The sequence below is a fragment of the Ranitomeya imitator genome, chromosome 2 (genome assembly GCF_032444005.1).
Source record: "Ranitomeya imitator isolate aRanImi1 chromosome 2, aRanImi1.pri, whole genome shotgun sequence".
Lineage (NCBI taxonomy): Eukaryota > Metazoa > Chordata > Amphibia > Anura > Dendrobatidae > Ranitomeya > Ranitomeya imitator.
Genome location: NC_091283.1, coordinates 420,957,352 through 420,977,012, shown reverse-complemented (window position 1 = coordinate 420,977,012; position 19,661 = coordinate 420,957,352). Strand labels below are relative to the sequence as shown.

General features: G+C 42.3%; 1 non-coding gene and 1 pseudogene across 1 annotated transcript; both read right to left on the bottom strand.

The window, feature by feature from the left end:
* Positions 1–15,980: 15,980 nt before the first annotated feature.
* LOC138668103 (U2 spliceosomal RNA) lies at positions 15,981–16,168 on the bottom strand. Its single transcript, XR_011319083.1, has one exon. It is a non-coding gene; the product is annotated as a U2 spliceosomal RNA (small nuclear RNA).
* Positions 16,169–19,145: 2,977 nt separating this feature from the next.
* Positions 19,146–19,322, bottom strand: LOC138668143 (U2 spliceosomal RNA; annotated as a pseudogene).
* Positions 19,323–19,661: the final 339 nt, after the last annotated feature.

Here is a 19,661-nt window from a genome sequence, read left to right as displayed (position 1 = left end):
GGGCTAAATAATTATTTTTGAGGAAAGAAAACGTATTTATTATTTTCACTGCTCTGTGTTATGAACTTCTGTGAAGCACTTGGGGGTTCAAAGTGCTCAGCTCACATCTAGATAAGTTCCTTTCGGGGTCTAGTTTCCAAAATGGGGTCACTTGTGGGGGGTTTCTACTGTTTAGCCACATCAGGGGCTCCGCAAACGCAACGTGACGCCCGCAGAGCATTCCATCAAAGTCTGCATTTCAAAACGTCACTACTTCACTTCCGAGCCCCAGCATGTGCCTAAACAGTGGTTTACCCCCACATATGGGGTATCAGCGTACTCAGGAGAAACTGGACAACAACTTTTGGGGTCAAATTTCTCCTGTTACCCTTGGGAAAATAAAAAATTGCGGGCTAAAATTCATTTTTGAGAAAATAATTTTTTTTTTTTATTTTCATGGCTCTGCGTTATAAACTTCTGTGAAGCACTTGAGGGTTCAAAGTGCTCACTACACATCTAGATTAGTTCCTTTGGGGGTCTAGTTTCCAAAATGGGGTAATTTGTGGGGGATCTCCAATGTTTAGGCACACAGGGGCTCTCCAAACGCGACATGGTGTCCGCTAATGATTGGAGATAATTTTCCATTTAAAAAGCCAAATGGCGTGCCTTCCCTTCTGAGCCCTGCCGTGCGCCCAAACAGTGGTTTACCCCCACATATGGGGTATCTGCATACTCAGGACAAACTGGACAACAACATTTGTGGTCCAATTTCTCCTATTACCATTGGCAAAATAGGAAATTCCAGGCTAAAAAATCATTTTTGAGAAAAGAAAAATTATTTTTTATTTTCATGGCTCTGCATTATAAACTTCTGTGAAGCACCTGGGGGTTTAAAGTGCTCAGTATGCATCTAGATAAGTTCCTTGGGGGGTCTAGTTTCCAAAATGGGGTCACTTGTGGGGGAGCTCCATTGCATAGGCACACAGGGGCTCTCCAAATGCGACATGGTGTCCGCTAACAATTGGAGCTAATTTTCCATTCAAAAAGTTAAAAGGCGCGCCTTCCCTTCCGAGCCCTGCCGTGTGCCCAAACAGTGGTTTACCCCCACATATGAGGTATCGGCGTACTCGGGAGAAATTGCTCAACAAATTTTAGGATCCATTTTATCCTATTGCCCATGTGAAAATGAAAAAATTGAGGCGAAAATAAATTTTTTGTGAAAAAAAAGTACTTTTTCATTTTTACGGATCAATTTGTGAAGCACCTGAGGGTTTAAAGTGCTCACTAGGCATCTAGATAAGTTCCTTGGGGGGTCCAGTTTCCAAAATGGGGTCACTTGTGGGGGAGCTCCAATGTTTAAGCACACAGGGTCTCTCCAAACGCGACATGGTGTCCGCTATCGATGGAGATAATTTTTCATTCAAAAAGTCAAATGGCGCTCCTTCCCTTCCGAGCCTTACCATGTGCCCAAACAGTGGTTTACCCCCACATGTGAAGTATCGGTGTACTCAGGAGAAATTGCCAAACAAATTTTAGGATCCATTTTATCCTGTTGTCCATGTGAAAATGAAAAAATTGAGGCTAAAAGAATTTTTTTGTGAAAAAAAAGTACTTTTTCATTTTTACGGATCAATTTGTGAAGCACCTGGGGGTTTAAAGGGCTCACTATGCATCTAGATAAGTTCCTTGGGGCGTCTAGTTTCCAAAATGGGGTCACTTGTGGGGGAGCTCCAATTTTTAGGCACACGGGGGCTCTCCAAATGTGACATGGTGTCCGCTAAAGAGTGCAGCCAATTTTTCATTCAAAAAGTCAAATGGCGCTCCTTCCCTTCCAAGCCCTGCCGTGCGCCCAAACAGTGGTTTACCCCCACATATGAGGTATCAGCGTACTCAGGACAAATTGGAAAACAACGTACGTGGTTCAGTTTCTCCTTTTACCATTGGGAAAATAAAAAAATTGTTGCTGAAAAATCATTTTTGTGACTAAAAAGTTAAATGTTCATTTTTTCCTTCCATGTTGCTTCTGCTGCTGTGAAGCACCTGAAGGGTTAATAAACTTCTTGAATGTGGTTTTGTGCACCTTGAGGGGTGCAGTTTTTAGAATGGTGTCACTTTTGGGTATTTTCAGCCATATAGACCCCTCAAACTGACTTCAAATGTGAGGTGGTCCCTAAAAAAAATGGTTTTGTAAATTTCGTTGTAAAAATGAGAAATCGCTGGTCAAATTTTAACCCTTATAACTTCCTAGCAAAAAAAAATTTTGTTTCCAAAATTGTGCTGATGTAAAGTAGACGTGTTGGAAATGTTATTTATTAACTATTTTGTGTCACATAACTCTCTGGTTTAACAGAATAAAAATTCAAAATGTGAAAATTGCGAAATTTTCAAAATTTTCGCCAAATTTCCGTTTTTATCACAAATAAACACAGAATTTATTGACCTAAATTTACCACTAACATGAAGCCCAATATGTCACGAAAAAACAATCTCAGAACCGCTAGGATCCATTGAAGCGTTCCTGAGTTATTACCTCATGAAGGGACACTGGTCAGAATTGCAAAAAACGGCAAGGTCTTTAAGGTCAAAATAGGCTGGGTCATGAAGGGGTTAAAACACTCCAAAGGTCCTATAAAATTGTATAGGCAAACCGTCCATACCTGGGGTCCCATAGCTCATTTACCGTAAAATCACTATTTAAAAACTTCTTCCCCTCCTCAGAAAAAAAACACTTCAGATTATTCAAGAAGTAATCTCTTAACCCCTTCCCAACCCATGACACCACGTAGGCGTCATGAAAGTCGGTGCCAATCCGACCCATGACGCCTATGTGGCGTCATGGAAAGATCGCGTCCCTGCAGATCGGGTGAAAGGGTTAACTCCCATTTCACCTGATCTGCAGGGACAGGGGGAGTGGTAGTTTAGCCCAGGGGGGTGGCTTCACCCCCCCGTGGCTACGATCGCTCTGATTGGCAGTTTCACTTTCAACAGCCAATCAGAGCTTTTTGTAATATTTCACCTATTATAACTGGTGAAATATTACAATCCAGCCATGGCCGATGATATATCATCGGCCATGGCTGGAAACACTAATGTGCCCCCACCCCACCCCACCGATCGCCCCCCCAGCCCTCCGATCTGTCCGGTACACTGCTCTGGCTCCCCTCCGTCCTGTGCTCCGCTCCCCCGTGCTCTTGTCCGCTCCCCCCGTGCTCCAATCACCCCCCCTGCACTCCGATCCACACCCCCCCGTGCTCCGTTCCACCCCTCCCGCGCTCCGATCCACCCCCCCATGCTCCGATCCCCCCCCCGTGCTCCGATCCCCCCCCCCGTGCTCCCCCCCACCCCATCATACTTACCGATCCTGCCGGGGTCCGTCCGTCTTCTCCCTGGGCGCCGCCATCTTCCAAAGTGCATTTTGATCACTGAGATATAATCTATCACAGTGATCAAAATAAAAAAAATAATAAATGACCCCCCCCCCCCTTTGTCACCCCCATAGGTAGGGACAATAAAAAAATAAAGTATTTTTTTTCCACTAATGTTAGAATAGGGTTAGGGTTAGGGGTAGGGTTAGGGGTAGGGTTAGGGGTAGGGTTTCGGTATGTGCACACGTATTCTGATCCTCTGCGGATTTTTCCGCTGCGGATTTGATAAATCCGCAGTGCTAAACCGCTGCGGATTTATGGCGGATTTACCGCGTTTTTTCTGTGCATTTCACTGCGGTTTTACAACTGCGATTTTCTATTTGAGCAGTTGTAAAACCGCTGCGGAATCCGCACAAAGAAGTGACATGTTGCGGAATGTAAACCGCTGCGTTTCCATGCAGTTTTTCCGCAGCATGTGTACAGCGATTTTTGTTTCCCATAGGTTTACATTGAACTGTAAACTCATGGGAAACTGCTGCGGATCCGTAGCGTTTTCCGCAGCGTGTGCACATACCTTTAGAATTAGGCCATGTGCACACGGTGCGGATTTGGCTGCCGCAGAGCATTCCATCAAAGTCTGCATTTCAAAAGTCACTACTTCCCTTCTGAGCCCTAACGTGTGCCCAAACAGTGGTTTACCTCCACACATGGGGTATCACCGTACTCTGGAGAAACTGGACAACAACTTTTGGGGTCCAATTTCTCCTGTAACCCTTGGGAAAATAAAAAATTCTGGGCTAAATAATTATTTTTGAGGAAAGAAAACGTATTTATTATTTTCACGGCTCTGCATTATAAACTTCTATGAAGCACTTGGGGGTTCAAAGTGCTCACCACACATCTAGATAAGTTCCTTTCGGGGTCTAGTTTCCAAAATGGGGTCACTTGTGGGGGGTTTCTACTGTTTAGCCACATCAGGGGCTCTGCAAACGCATCGTGACGCCCGCAGAGCATTCCATCAAAGTCTGCATTTCAAAACGTCACTACTTCACTTCCGAGCCCCGGCATGTGCCCAAACAGTAGTTTACCCCCACATATGGGGTATCACCGTACTCAGGAGAAACTGGACAACAACTTTTGGGGTCAAATTTCTCCTGTTACCCTTGGGAAAATAAAAAATTGCAGGCTAAAAATCATTTTTGAGAAAATAATTTTTTTATTTTATTTTCATGGCTCTGCGTTATAAACTTCTGTGAAGCACTTGGGGGTTCAAAGTCCTCACCACACATCTAGATTAGTTCCTTTGGGGGTCTAGTTTCCAAAATGGGGTCATTTCTGGGGGATCTCCAATGTTTAGGCACACAGGGGCTCTCCAAACGTGAGATGGTGTCCGCTAATGATTGGAGCTAATTTTCCATTTAAAAAGCCAAATGGCGTGCCTTCCCTTCCGAGCCCTGCCGTGCGCCCAAACAGTGATTTACCCTCACATATGGGGTATCAGCGTACTCAGGACAAACTGGACAACAACACGTGGGGTCCAATTTTTCCTATTACCCTTGGCAAAATAGGAAATTCCAGGCTAAAAATAATTTTTGAGGAAAAAAAAACTGTTTTTTATTTTCATGGCTCTGCGTTATAAACTTCTGTGAAGCACCTGGAGGTTTAAAATGCTCAATATGCACCTAGATAAGTTCCTTGGTGGGTCTAGTTTCCAAAATGGGGTCACTTGTGGGGGAGCTCCAATGTTTAGGCACACAGGGGCTCTCCAAACGCGACATGGTGTCCGCTAACAATTGGAGCTAATTTTCCATTCAAAAAGTCAAATGGCGCGCCTTCCCTTCCGAGCCCTGCCGAGTGCCCAAACAGTGGTTTACCCCCACATATGAGGTATCGGCGTACTCGGGAGAAATTGCCCAACAAATTTTATGATCCATTTTATCCTATTGCCCATGTGAAAATGAAAAAATTGAGGCAAAAATAATTTTTTTGTGAAAAAAAAAGTACTTTTTCATTTTTACAGATCAATTTGTGAAGCACCTGAGGGTTTAAAGTGCTCACTAGGCATCTAGATAAGTTCCTTGGGGGGTCTAGTTTCCAAAATGGGGTCACTTGTGGGGGAGCTCCAATGTTTAGGCACACAGGGGCTCTCCAAACGCGACATGGTGTCCGCAATCGATGGAGATAATTTTTCATTCAAAAAGTCAAATGGCGCTCCTTCCCTTCCGAGCCTTACCATGTGCCCAAACAGTGGTTTACCCCCACATGTGAGGTATTGTTGTACTCAGGAGAAATTGCCCAACAAATTTTAGGATCCATTTTATCCTGTTGCCCATGTGAAAATGAAAAAATTGAGGCTAAAAGAATTTTTTTGTGAAAAAAAAGTACTTTTTCATTTTTACGGATCAATTTGTGAAGCACCTGGGGTTCAAAGTGCTCACTATGCATCTAGATAAGTTCTTTGGGGCGTCTAGTTTCCAAAATAAGGTCACTTGTGGGGGAGCTCCAATTTTTAGGCACACGGGGGCTCTCCAAACGTGACATGGTGTCCGCTAAAGAGTGGAGCCAATTTTTCATTCAAAAAGTCAAATGGCGCTCCTTCCCTTCCAAGCCCTGCCGTGCGCCCAAACAGTGGTTTACCCCCACATATGAGGTATCAGCGTACTCAGGACAAATTGGACAACAACTATCGTGGTTCAGTTTCTCCTTTTACCATTGGGAAAATAAAAAAATTGTTGCTAAAAGATAAATTTTTGTGACTAAAAAGTTAAATGTTCATTTTTTCCTTCCATGTTGCTTCTGCTGCTGTGAAGCACTTGAAGGGTTAATAAACTTCTTGAATGTGGTTTTGAGTACCTTGAGGGGTGCAGTTTTTAGAATGGTGTCACTTTTGGGTATTTTCAGCCATATCGACCCCTCAAACTGACTTCAAATGTGAGGTGGTCCCTAAAAAAAATGGTTTTGTAAATTTCGTTGTAAAAATGACAAATCGCTGGTCAAATTTTAACCCTTATAACTTCCCATCAAAAAAAAATTTTGTTTCCAAAATTGTGCTGATGTAAAGTATACATGTGGGAAATGTTATTTATTAACTATTTTGTGTCACATAACTCTCTGGTTTAACAGAATAAAAATTCAAAATGTGAAAATTGCGAAATTTTCAAAATTTTCGCCAAATTTCCATTTTTATCACAAATAAACGCAGAATTTATTGACCTAAATTTACCACTAACATGAAGCCCAATATGTCACGAAAAAACAATCTCAGAACCGCTAGGATCCGTTGAAGCGTTCCTGAGTTATTACCTCATAAAGGGACACTGGTCAGAATTGCAAAAAACGGCAAGGTCTTTAAGGTCAAAATAGGCTGGGTCATGAAGGGGTTAATGAACCATCACTTGCTTTCTCAGAAAATAAATCCGTATAAAATTCTTCCACTTTCTTAATCTTCCCCTCTAAAACAACTTCACCTTCCACATTCTCCATAAAATCTTTCTTCCCTACTATTTTTTTAAAGAAAAAATTGGAACATTTTTCATCTTCTTCCAAAATTCTCACTCTGGCATTGAAAATTATCTCCTTACCCTTCTCATGTAAAATTTTCCCTATTTGACTTTTAACACACTCAATTTCTTCATCCAGGTTATCCCCATTATTCCTAAATGTATAAAAACAATGTAATTTTGCATTCAGTAACCGATATTGTTCCCTCTTCTCTTTAGCTTTCCTTCTACCCACCTTAACAAAAAAAAGTTTAGTTTCTCCTTTAAAAAAATCCCACCACTTAAAAAAAATCTTTAAAACACCTCTTCTTCAAACTCAGCTTCTTATAAAAAGTATGAAACTCTAAAATTACCCTCTTGTCATCTAAAAGAGAAGTGTTCAGCTTCCAATGTGTGGATCGTCTATTTTCCATTTCCTTACATCCAGCAACACACCTTATTAATTTATGGTCTGAGAAACAGCTTGTTTCAGATTTAAAAGAGTCACATTTAAAATGGGTAGATACAAAAAAATAGTCAATTCTAGACCGAGCTCTATTACTTTCCCATGTTATTTCTTCATCCTTGTTTTTCCCTCAAGCAACCCAGACATCATGTAAATTACAAGCAGATATAACCCCATTTAAAAAAGTAACCGAGCTGTCCTTTTTGTTATTTATATGACAATTAAAAGCCCCACTAACAATTATCGGTTCCGACCCAGTTAAAAACAACTGTAAAATTTCAAATAATTCACGCCTTCTACTTTTAGCAGGATAAGCATACACACAAAAGCACTTAATTGTCAGATTTGATTTTTTGACCACCACTTTTAAAATCCGCCCCGGGTATATTTCCTCATAGTCTACAATATCCCACTGTTGACTACACAAAAAAACAACACCATCACTCTTATGCTCATTTCCTCCTGAAAAAATAGCCTTCCCACTCCAATGCTCTTTTAAGAAATCATAATTAACAGACTTTCTCAAATTACATTCCTGCAAAAAAATAAAGTCTATGTTTTCCAATTCCAAAAAATTATATAAAGCAGCTCTTTTGTGTTCATTATTTAATCCCTGAACATTCAGGGAGGCAAAGTGAATCATCTTGATCTATTAATCTTAGGGCATACCCCCTCGCCCTCATCTGAAGAAGTAAAGGCTGTAATCTCCTGCTCATCCGATGAACTGGAGACCGCAATGTCTTTTGCTACATCTATTTCTTTTTTTTCTATAGCAATCACTTTCCCTCCACATAGCGTATCTTCATCAACTTCTTCCTCTACTCTTCTTTTCAGAGTCCCCCCCGAACAATCCATCGAGACCCAGAAGTCACAGGCTCACCTAACGGTAAGGATTCTTCTTTTCCCTCAACAACATCTCCTGCTTGTGTTTCATCATTATCTAATTTAGCATCGCTTTGCATATTAGCTATTCTACTTCCTGGGGGGCAACTTTGCACTATTTTCCCCAACCCTACCAATACAGCATCTTTCTTCACAGACACTACCTCCTGCTCCTCACTCCCCCTTGCTTCTTCCTCCAAAACTTCCTTCTTCCGATCATCTTTCTTTGTTTCTTCTTTCTTCTTCTCTTCTTTCTTCTTTTCTCCTCTCTTCCTCTAGTAACTCTAATCGACTCCTCTCCTCCTTCTTTCTTTTTTCTTCCTCCTCCATCTTCTTATACCTCTCTTCCTTCTTCTTCCTTCTCTCTTTACCCACGTTTTCCTCCTCTTTTCTTTTCTTCTCCTCCATTTCCTTTTCCTCTTCTACATTCATTCTTGTCTCTTCCACACCCTCATCAGCCTCCTGCTGCTGACCCTCAGGTGCTATATCCATATCTTCATTATCCTTCTGTTTCTTTTTTGGGCAATCCTTCCCCAAATGATCAGATCCTGAACATTCTGAACATTTTTTACATCCATCATCAGCATGACCATACTTCCGACATGCTCTACAATAGGCAGGCATTCCCGAAAAAAATAAGTACCCACGGCTACGGTTTATGAAAACAACAGGTGGAGGCCTGGCCACACCACCCTCCTCCCGTGAGTCCTTTTTGAAAGACACCAGATAAGTCCGCTTACCATTCCAAACCCCAAAACTAGTTTTTCCTTTTGCCTTCTCAATCACTTTATCACAATAATTATGAAGAAAGCTCACAATCTCCATCTCAGAGATAAAGGGGCTGAACATATGGATAGTCAGAAGTCTCATTGAGAATTGAAATGAGGGAATTACTTTAACTCCCTCAAATAGCGTATTCTCTCTATTTTCTTCATAGAGAGAAAAAACCCGCTCACACTGTGTTAGGGTTGGCGGAACGCACCAAATATATAGTTTATTAGATGGAATTGGTGCGTTCGCAACCCGGGATCCACCGTGCAGGAAAGTACCTGCTGCTAAGTAAGACGGACTATATGGCGGTACTATAAGTATATATACAAGGGTTAACTTCACCCTGCGTGAAGGAAGCGATCCTGTTGCATCACAGGACCGCGGTACCGCACATAGAGCGCGAGCAATAAGTCAGCGAACACAACCCCAACTAGGATTGAAGTCTGATTAGACCACTGCTGGCACAACACCGCAACTGGGTGTGTAAAGAAACTATTGAAATAGTAAATAAAGGCACGAGAGTGCGTGCGGTGCCGCACAAACGGACGCCGCTAACACCCAGGCTTGGGTAAGGAAAGCGCACGGCGCCGTACAGGCGGTCACAGCAACTAGACGCTGTTATGTGTGTTTTGTGCTGATGGCTAGTCGGGCGCTAGATAGCTACCATCATCCGCAAACAGTCAACAACACTAGGGAGGGATATTTAGGAGCTTTCATCCTTCGACATACATCCATCTACACACACACATATTTTCAAGACAATACTAGCGCATGGCCGTGCGGTCATGCGCAGTTTATATAGTTGCAGCACAGGAAGCTGCTACTGAAGTTTTTGCCCTTTCAGGACCTTCCAGAAGGACCAATGGAAAGTGCTGCAGTACCTGAGCATGTTTTGTCCTTTCAGGACCTTCCAGGAGGACCAATGGAATGTACTGCAGCACCTGAGTATGTGAGCGAACATGTGGCCCTCGACCTCCAATGGGAGACCCTGCCCTGGGCATGCTCAGTGTGAGTAAACAAGGACTTAGTCCCAGAGAGGCTCGCTCGCCGCAGATCAGTGCAGGGTACCATAGGAAAGCCAGAAAAGGCAGTAGTGACCCTATGCACCGAATCAGCCTCAGCGAGACGCTGGGAGCGACGTCTCCGCTGAGCAGAGCCCACTGCGGCCGATACCGAATGGGAGACCGCAGCAGACATGGATCGAGATTCCCCCTGTGCAGCAGAGGAAACTCGACTCCTAACACACTGGGAACTTTTCAATAAAGTAACGTCATAAAAGCCCCGTGAAAAAAAACTTTGAAAACAATAGTACTCATCTTTCTCAATTTTCAAAAAACTGCAAATGTTGTCATAAATAAAGCTGGAATCCTTCTCTTGTCTGCACACAGCAGACACCACAAACCGAATTGTGTCCTTGAGAAGATACTCCTCATAAAAATAGTCATTGGGGTTTGAGGATCCCCCACTCATCCTACCTCCAGTATTCCTCCTGAACTCCATCTCCGACTCTTTTCTTTCCACAGATGAAATAAGGAAAATTGAAGAAAAAAAACTCCTTCGACCGCCAAACGTCCCTGGATTCCAATCCTCCTTCAAACCGACCACGACTCCACGAAGAAAAACCGTCCACCAGCGAGAAAAGGTATTCCCAGCTTCAGCAGCTACTCCCAATAGCAGCAATTGAGTGATCACCCAAAAGGCCGAGAGCAGCAACCTCCACACAGGTCACCTTTAGCCTAAAGACTAGACCCACAACAGATCTTTGCCAAAGGCCGAGAAGCGATGGCCTGAAATGGTTTGCCACTCCGGACGCACCATGGCCTACAACCAAGACCCACTGTGGAGAGAGCCCAAAAGATTGCCCAGGGGAAGTCATTTTTTTTCTAAACTCTGGATGCCTTCTCAAATGGCAGTTCTGGTGTGTGTGGGGGGTGTGTGGAGGTGTGTGGGGGTGTGTTCAAGCTGGGCCCAAGGCGTTTTTTTAAATCTGCATAACTCCACCTAATCTGCATAACTCCACCTATTTGAACACACCCTCCATCTCTTTTGCGCTAAAGAGTGCAACTATTAGTGCAAATATGCAAATTGCCTCTGGTGAGAAAGAGGGCTTCAACTCTATAGCAGCAAGCACCTGTTGTAAGTAGCGATCCTACAAGTCACAATCAACTCATTAACGAGTCGTGCAATATGACTTAGGATTAAAGCCAAATCAGTATCTCAATTCGCAGACACGGTGTTTGGGGCTCTTGGCCCTCGTCAGTGCGAAGCAAGAGGACTGATTTGGCTAGGTGAGAGGCACTGGACTGGGGTCTAAGGGGTAACGTTTCTCCTGATGTAAGGTAAGGAGGCCTATTGAAGAAACAGGCAGAGCGAGAGTGTAATTCAAAAACCAGACAGGCTAGCAGTTGTCTTCCCAGCTCCCCTGAAGCTGGGCACAGACACCCCCCTACCATGTGGTCTGCTGCTGTTACAGCAGCAGACTGAAGACGGCGCCATTTTACTCTGCCTTAGATAGGCCCAGAGCCCATTGTGACACGTGAGAGTTCCGGAGTCAATGGCTAAAGGCCCCATTGTGACAGCCGGTGAAGGTTCCGTGCACAGATTCTATCTACTGCAGGCAGCGCACCTGATTGGTCAAAAGCATTAGAATACTACTCACACAGTACAAGACAAGATAGACAAGACTAGCATATTCAAGATCATCACAGACCCCATTTTTCCTAATTTTATTTAAATACATATCATACACAACATAATTAAAAGTCAGTGGTCCACAAGAGGGAGCCAATGCTTTACAAAGGAATTTGTGCATGCGGTCACAAATGTAGTATGTATGGCCGAACTACTCGTAGGATATTTCAATTTAAACACTTAATACTGACAGACAGCAGGTGCCTAATTTTGTAGATGGCACAATATATTAGCAACACTGTTACAAAGGCCTCATTCGGGCCTACATCTTAACACACCTGTTGCAACCAGCAAAGACTGATTGATTCATTGATTGATTGATTGATTGATTGCATATTGGATGCAATACAATGCTTGACATACATAGGTGAACGCAAGGCACAGAAAATGTTGCAAATGGTCCAGTGAAATTGAGCAAAATGCTACATTTGGCATCTGAAACGTGCTTCTTTGACCCTGAAAAGAATTCTCATAAAGGGTATCTGTGACCAGTAGAGGGCATCTCTACTGGTCACAGAAGGTGCAAAAAGTGTCAGAGAACCTCCAAAAGCAGATGAGTGGAAGCATGTGACCAAAAGAAGCAAGAAGACCATGGAGAAATCACCAACCACACAACTGAAGAACCGATATCAAATCTTTGTAGAGGATGAAGATGGCACACCTAAGAATGAAGCAATACCAGCAAGCAAAAAAGAAAAGGGCACACAGCAACAAGTGACAGCAAAAAGTACAGCCAAGAAGCAACGAAGAGTGGTGGTGGTGGGAGACTCACTACTGAGAGGCACCGAAGCAGCCATCTGCAGACCGGACATAACTGCAAGAGAAGTATGCTGCCTTCCAGGTGCGATGATCAAGGATGTGACCGATAGGATACCAAAGCTCTTCAGCTCCAAGGACGTCCACCCATTTCTTCTGATACATGTTGGCACCAATGACACGGCAAGGAAGGACCTACCGACAATCTGCAAGGACTTTGAAGAGTTGGGGAAGAAAGTAAAGGAACTGGATGCACAGGTAGTTTTTTCTTCTATCCTTCCAGTAGACGGGCATGGCACCAGGAGATGGAACAGGATCCTTGATGCAAACAACTGGCTAAGACGATGGTGCAGACAACAAGGATTTGGATTCCTGGACCACGGTGTGAATTACTGGTATGATGGACTCCTCGCCAGAGACGGACTACACCTCAACAAACCTGGGAAACACACATTCGCCAGAAGACTCGCTACACTCATCAGGAGGGCGTTAAACTAGAAGAAGAGGGGACGGGAAGAAAAACATTAGACTCGAACAAAGACGACCCAGGAAAACATACTCAGAAGGGAGGTAAGAACATTTCTAAAACAATCCACAGTGAGGAGATTGGAACAAAACAAAATCCTCTAAACTGCATGCTCGCAAACGCCAGAAGCCTGACAAACAAGATGGAAGAACTAGAAGCAGAAATATCTACAGGTAACTTTGACATAGTGGGAATAACCGAGACATGGTTAGATGAAAGCTATGACTGGGCAGTTAACTTACAGGGTTACAGTCTGTTTAGAAAGGATCGTAAAAATCGGAGAGGAGGAGGGGTTTGTCTCTATGTAAAGTCTTGTCTAAAGTCCACTTTAAGGGAGGATATTAGCGAAGGGAATGAGGATGTCGAGTCCATATGGGTTGAAATTCATGGAGGGAAAAATGGTAACAAAATTCTCATTGGGGTCTGTTGCAAACCCCCAAATATAACAGAAAGCATGGAAAGTCTACTTCTAAAGCAGATAGATGAAGCTGCAACCCATAATGAGGTCCTGGTTATGGGGGACTTTAACTACCCGGATATTAACTGGGAAACAGAAACCTGTGAAACCCATAAAGGCAACAGGTTTCTGCTAATAACCAAGAAAAATTATCTTTCACAATTGGTGCAGAATCCAACCAGAGGAGCAGCACTTTTAGACCTAATACTATCTAATAGACCTGACAGAATAACAAATCTGCAGGTGGTTGGGCATTTAGGAAATAGCGACCACAATATTGTGCAGTTTCACCTGTCTTTCACTAGGGGGACTTGTCAGGGAGTCACAAAAACATTGAACTTTAGGAAGGCAAAGTTTGAACAGCTTAGAGATGCCCTTAATCTGGTAGACTGGGACAATATCCTCAGAAATGAGAATACAGATAATAAATGGGAAATGTTTAAGAACATCCTAAATAGGCAGTGTAAGCGGTTTATACCTTGTGGGAATAAAAGGACTAGAAATAGGAAAAACCCAATGTGGCTAAACAAAGAAGTAAGACAGGCAATTAACAGTAAAAAGAAAGCATTTGCACTACTAAAGCAGGATGGCACCATTGAAGCTCTAAAAAACTATAGGGAGAAAAATACTTTATCTAAAAAACTAATTAAAGCTGCCAAAAAGGAAACAGAGAAGCACATTGCTAAGGAGAGTAAAACTAATCCCAAACTGTTCTTCAACTATATCAATAGTAAAAGAATAAAAACTGAAAATGTAGGCCCCTTAAAAAATAGTGAGGAAAGAATGGTTGTAGATGACGAGGAAAAAGCTAACATATTAAACACCTTCTTCTCCACGGTATTCACGGTGGAAAATGAAATGCTAGGTGAAATCCCAAGAAACAATGAAAACCCTATATTAAGGGTCACCAATCTAACCCAAGAAGAGGTGCGAAACCGGCTAAATAAGATTAAAATAGATAAATCTCCGGGTCCGGATGGCATACACCCACGAGTACTAAGAGAACTAAGTAATGTAATAGATAAACCATTATTTCTTATTTTTAGTGACTCTATAGCGACAGGGTCTGTTCCGCAGGACTGGCGCATAGCAAATGTGGTGCCAATATTCAAAAAGGGCTCTAAAAGTGAACCTGGAAATTATAGGCCAGTAAGTCTAACCTCTATTGTTGGTAAAATATTTGAAGGGTTTCTGAGGGATGTTATTCTGGATTATCTCAATGAGAATAACTGTTTAACTCCATATCAGCATGGGTTTATGAGAAATCGCTCCTGTCAAACCAATCTAATCAGTTTTTATGAAGAGGTAAGCTATAGGCTAGACCACGGTGAGTCATTGGACGTGGTATATCTCGATTTTTCCAAAGCGTTTGATACCGTGCCGCACAAGAGGTTGGTACACAAAATGAGAATGCTTGGTCTGGGGGAAAATGTGTGTAAATGGGTTAGTAACTGGCTTAGTGATAGAAAGCAGAGGGTGGTTATAAATGGTATAGTCTCTAACTGGGTCGCTGTGACCAGTGGGGTACCGCAGGGGTCAGTATTGGGACCTGTTCTCTTCAACATATTCATTAATGATCTGGTAGAAGGTTTACACAGTAAAATATCGATATTTGCAGATGATACAAAACTATGTAAAGCAGTTAATACAAGAGAAGATAGTATTCTGCTACAGATGGATCTGGATAAGTTGGAAACTTGGGCTGAAAGGTGGCAGATGAGGTTTAACAATGATAAATGTAAGGTTATACACATGGGAAGAGGGAATCAATATCACCATTACACACTGAACGGGAAACCACTGGGTAAATCTGACAGGGAGAAGGACTTGGGGATCCTAGTTAATGATAAACTTACCTGGAGCAGCCAGTGCCAGGCAGCAGCTGCCAAGGCAAACAGGATCATGGGGTGCATTAAAAGAGGTCTGGATACACATGATGAGAGCATTATACTGCCTCTGTACAAATCCCTAGTTAGACCGCACATGGAGTACTGTGTCCAGTTTTGGGCACCGGTGCTCAGGAAGGATATAATGGAACTAGAGAGAGTACAAAGGAGGGCAACAAAATTAATAAAGGGGATGGGAGAACTACAATACCCAGATAGATTAGCGAAATTAGGATTATTTAGTCTAGAAAAAAGACGACTGAGGGGCGATCTAATAACCATGTATAAGTATATAAGGGGACAATACAAATATCTCGCTGAGGATCTGTTTATACCAAGGAAGGTGACGGGCACAAGGGGGCATTCTTTGCGTCTGGAGGAGAGAAGGTTTTTCCACCAACATAGAAGAGGATTCTTTACTGTTAGGGCAGTGAGAATCTGGAATTGCTTGCCTGAGGAGGTGGTGATGGCGAACTCAGTCGAGGGGTTCAAGAGAGGCCTGGATGTCTTCCTGGAGCAGAACAATATTGTATCATACAATTATTAGGTTCTGTAGAAGGACGTAGATCTGGGTATTTATTATGATGGAATATAGGCTGAACTGGATGGACAAATGTCTTTTTTCGGCCTTACTAACTATGTTACTATGTTACTATGTTAAATGACAACTTGCTGTGCTGATTTCAATTCAATTCAATCTGTTTTTGGAAACCGGATCAGAGAAGGGTTGCACTGTTCCCGGAGATACTGCAATAACGGGTCAATGCGTGGAGTGGACAGAGCAAGCTCCATTTCCAGCTCCCTGTTCTAAAAATCCATTTAATATATGGTCCCCAAATAGGGGACGTATCAGATATTAAACTGATAAGAACAGATGAGGTTTCATCAGTGTCAAATACTCAAAAATAAAATTTATCGTATTAAAACGACATTAAACTTGAGTTCGACTTCATCATCTTGAAACCATTTCTATTAAAATAACATTAACACATATATAAGTTTACAAAACAATAAACAAATTAAATATTCTCAACCTCAAAAAACACTAAGTCCTCCACTAATACCCAGTTAGCCCACATAGCCAAAAAACACAAAAACTTCCCTATTTCTTTTCTAACTCTATATCATTCTTCCCTCCAATCCGTACATCTACAATACTTTAACACAAAACAGTACCATCAAACTACTTTAAATGTGTCCATTTCAAAACATTCTCTAAATCTTCTAGTCTCTCAAAGCCTTCATCCGATCTTCTCAAATCAATTTCCTGTAAACAAATATCCAATCTTCTCAAATCAATTTCCTGTATAAAAGTAGGTAAATCCAAAAAACTCTTTTCTTCCACTTTCTTTTCTCACTCTTTACTGACATTTCCCTTTTTTTCTTCCTTAGACTTTTTCAATTTCCATTCTGTATTCACTTTACTCACATTCCCTGATTTTCCTTCTTAAGTGAGCATTTTTTATCCACACTTCTATACTCTCAACCTCTTTTACCTTATTTTCTTCTCCCTTAGTCATTTTCTTTCTTCTTACACAAGTTTCCAAAACATTATCTTCCTTTTTCCTATTATCATTTAATCCTTCCAAATTGTCTTTAAAAAATCCTCCAAAATTCTCCTCAAAATATGCAAATCCAGACTTTCCATTCACAGAAATTCTTCCAACAGTCACATCTTTACCTCCTTTACACCAAACAAAAAACCTTCTTTTCCCGTTCCATATTCCTATTTTATTAACATAATTTTTCTGAAATTTTGCCATAGTGAAACGTGACTCCAAATATTCCAACACTTCTACAATGTCCACAAACGGATCATCCATTTGTATAACCAAATTCTTTGGCTTCCCAAAAAACGATGCATAAACACCAACACTTTCAATTTCCTCTTCTTTCCACTGCTTAAAAAACAAAACAAATTTATCCTCAGATTTTACCGTCACATCAAAACACTTTCTATACCTTAGTTCTTGCATGCATAAAACGTCCTTTCTTCCAATTCCTCCATACTTCTCCAGCAATATTGCCATCTCTTCCAGAAAAATGTCCTCTGCATCCGACTTCACAAAGAAGCGCAAACAGTTCTTCTTTCTTGAAAAATCCATTCTTTCCATTTTTTCTCCAAGAATTACTCCTCTGCCGAACTTTCCTCGATTTCCAAAAATGTTGTCACCACCTTCCCAAGTGGTGACAGTTGCCCCCTACAGCTATGTGTAGTGGCAAAGGTGATCGCCTCCCGTTGTCTGGGGACTAAGCCGGACGCCTATAGCAGCAAGGGGGTGAAGTCCCCACCGTTAAGTGAGGACGATCCCCCCAAGGTCGACAAACCGGGTACCCCAGACACCTTAGACCAGACCAAGTACAGCAACCGTCAAGCCACTGCACTTGATCTTAGCCAAAAGGCTGAGAAGCGATGGCCTGAAATGGTTTGCCACTCCGGACGCACCATGGCCTACAACCAAGACCCACTGTGGAGAGAGCCCAAAAGATTGCCCAGGGGAAGACATTTTTTTTCTAAACTCTGGATGCCTTCTCAAATGGCAGTTCTGGTGTGTGTGGGGGTGTGTGGGGATGTGTGGGGGTGTGTGGGGGTGTGTTCAAGCTGGGCCCAAGGCGTTTTTAAAAATCTGCATAACTCTGCCTAATCTGCATAACTCCGCCTATTTGAACACACCCTCCATCCCTTTTGCGCTAAAGAGTGCAACTATTAGTGCAAATATGCAAATTGGCTCTGGTGAGAAAAGAGGACTTCAACTCTATAGCAGCAAGCACCTGTTGTAAGTAGCGATCCTACAAGTCACAATCAACTCATTAATGAGTCGTGCAATATGACTTAGGATTAAAGCCAAATCAGTATCTCAATTCGCAGACACGGTGTTTGGGGCTCTTGGCCCTCGTCAGTGCGAAGCAAGAGGACTGATTTGGCTAGGTAAGAGGCACTGGACTGGGGTCTAAGGGGTAACATTTCTCCTGATGGAGAGTGACATACCAGCTGACTTGTCAAGGTAAGGAGGCCTATTCAAGAAACAGGCAGAGCAAGAGTGTAATTCAAAAACCAGACAGGCTAGCAGTTGTCTTCCCAGCTCCCCTGAAGCTGGGCACAGACCCCCCCCCCTACCATGTGGTCTGCTGCTTTTACAGCAGCAGACTGAAGCTGGCGCCATTTTGCTCTGCCTTAGATAGGCCCAGAGCCCATTGTGACACGTGAGAGTTCCGGAGTCAATGGCTAAAGGCCCCATAGTGACAGCCGGTGAAGGTTCCGTGCACAGATTCTATCTACTGCAGGCAGTGCACCTGATTGGTCAAAAGCATTAGAATACTACTCGCACAGTACAAGACAAGATAGACAAGACTAGCATATTCAAGATCTTCACAGACCCCATTTTTCCTAATTTTATTTAAATACATATCATACACAACATAATTAAAAGTCAGTGGTCCACAAGAGGGAGCCAATGTTTTACAAAGGAATTCGTGCATGCGGTCACAAATGTAGTATGTATGGCCGAACTACTCGTAGGATACTTCAATTTAAACACTTAATACTGACAGACAGCAGGTGCCTAATTTTGTAGATGGCACAATATATTAGCAACACTGTTACAAAGGCCTCATTCGGGCCTACATCTTAGCACACCTGTTGCAACCAGCAAAGACTGATTGATTGATTGATTGCATATTGGATGCAATACAATGCTTGACATACATAGGTGAACGCAAGGCACAGAAAATGTTGCAAATGGTTCAGTGAAATTGAGCAAAATGCTACATTTGGCATCTGAAACGTGCTTCTTTGACCCTGAAAAGAATTCTTATAAAGGGCTAAATGACAACTTGCTGTGCTGATTTCAATTCAATTCAATCTGTTTTTGGAAACCGGATCAGAGAAGGGGTGCACTGTTCCCGGAGATACTGCAATAACGGGTCAAAGCGTGGAGTGGACAGAGCAAGCTCCATTTCCAGCTCCCTGTTCTAAAAATCCATTTAATATATGGTCCCCAAATAGGGGACATATCAGATATTAAACTGATAAGAACAGATTTTTGCGTTTATATTTAAAAGTTCGTAGTCTTTATCTTATTTTCGTATCTTTAGAATAGCATTTTCCACAAATGAAAGTTCCAAATACTTAATGCTCTTTTCTTTCCAAGCTTCTTCATGTCTAGAAGGTAATACATGTACAGCTCACTTAGTGCCAGCCTTATACAGTCTCTTACTATTATGTAGTCCCTTTTAAACAGCAGGATGTTCCTTGTTTTCCACAAAGCACTCTTTATACAGCTTAAAGTGCACAATAAAACTCTTTCTTTTTCTTTGTTCAAATTTGGCAAAATTGCGTGCAAAACTATTTCATGGTTTAAAAAAGTGAGACCTGAACAAAATTTTATAAGTTCACCACATTC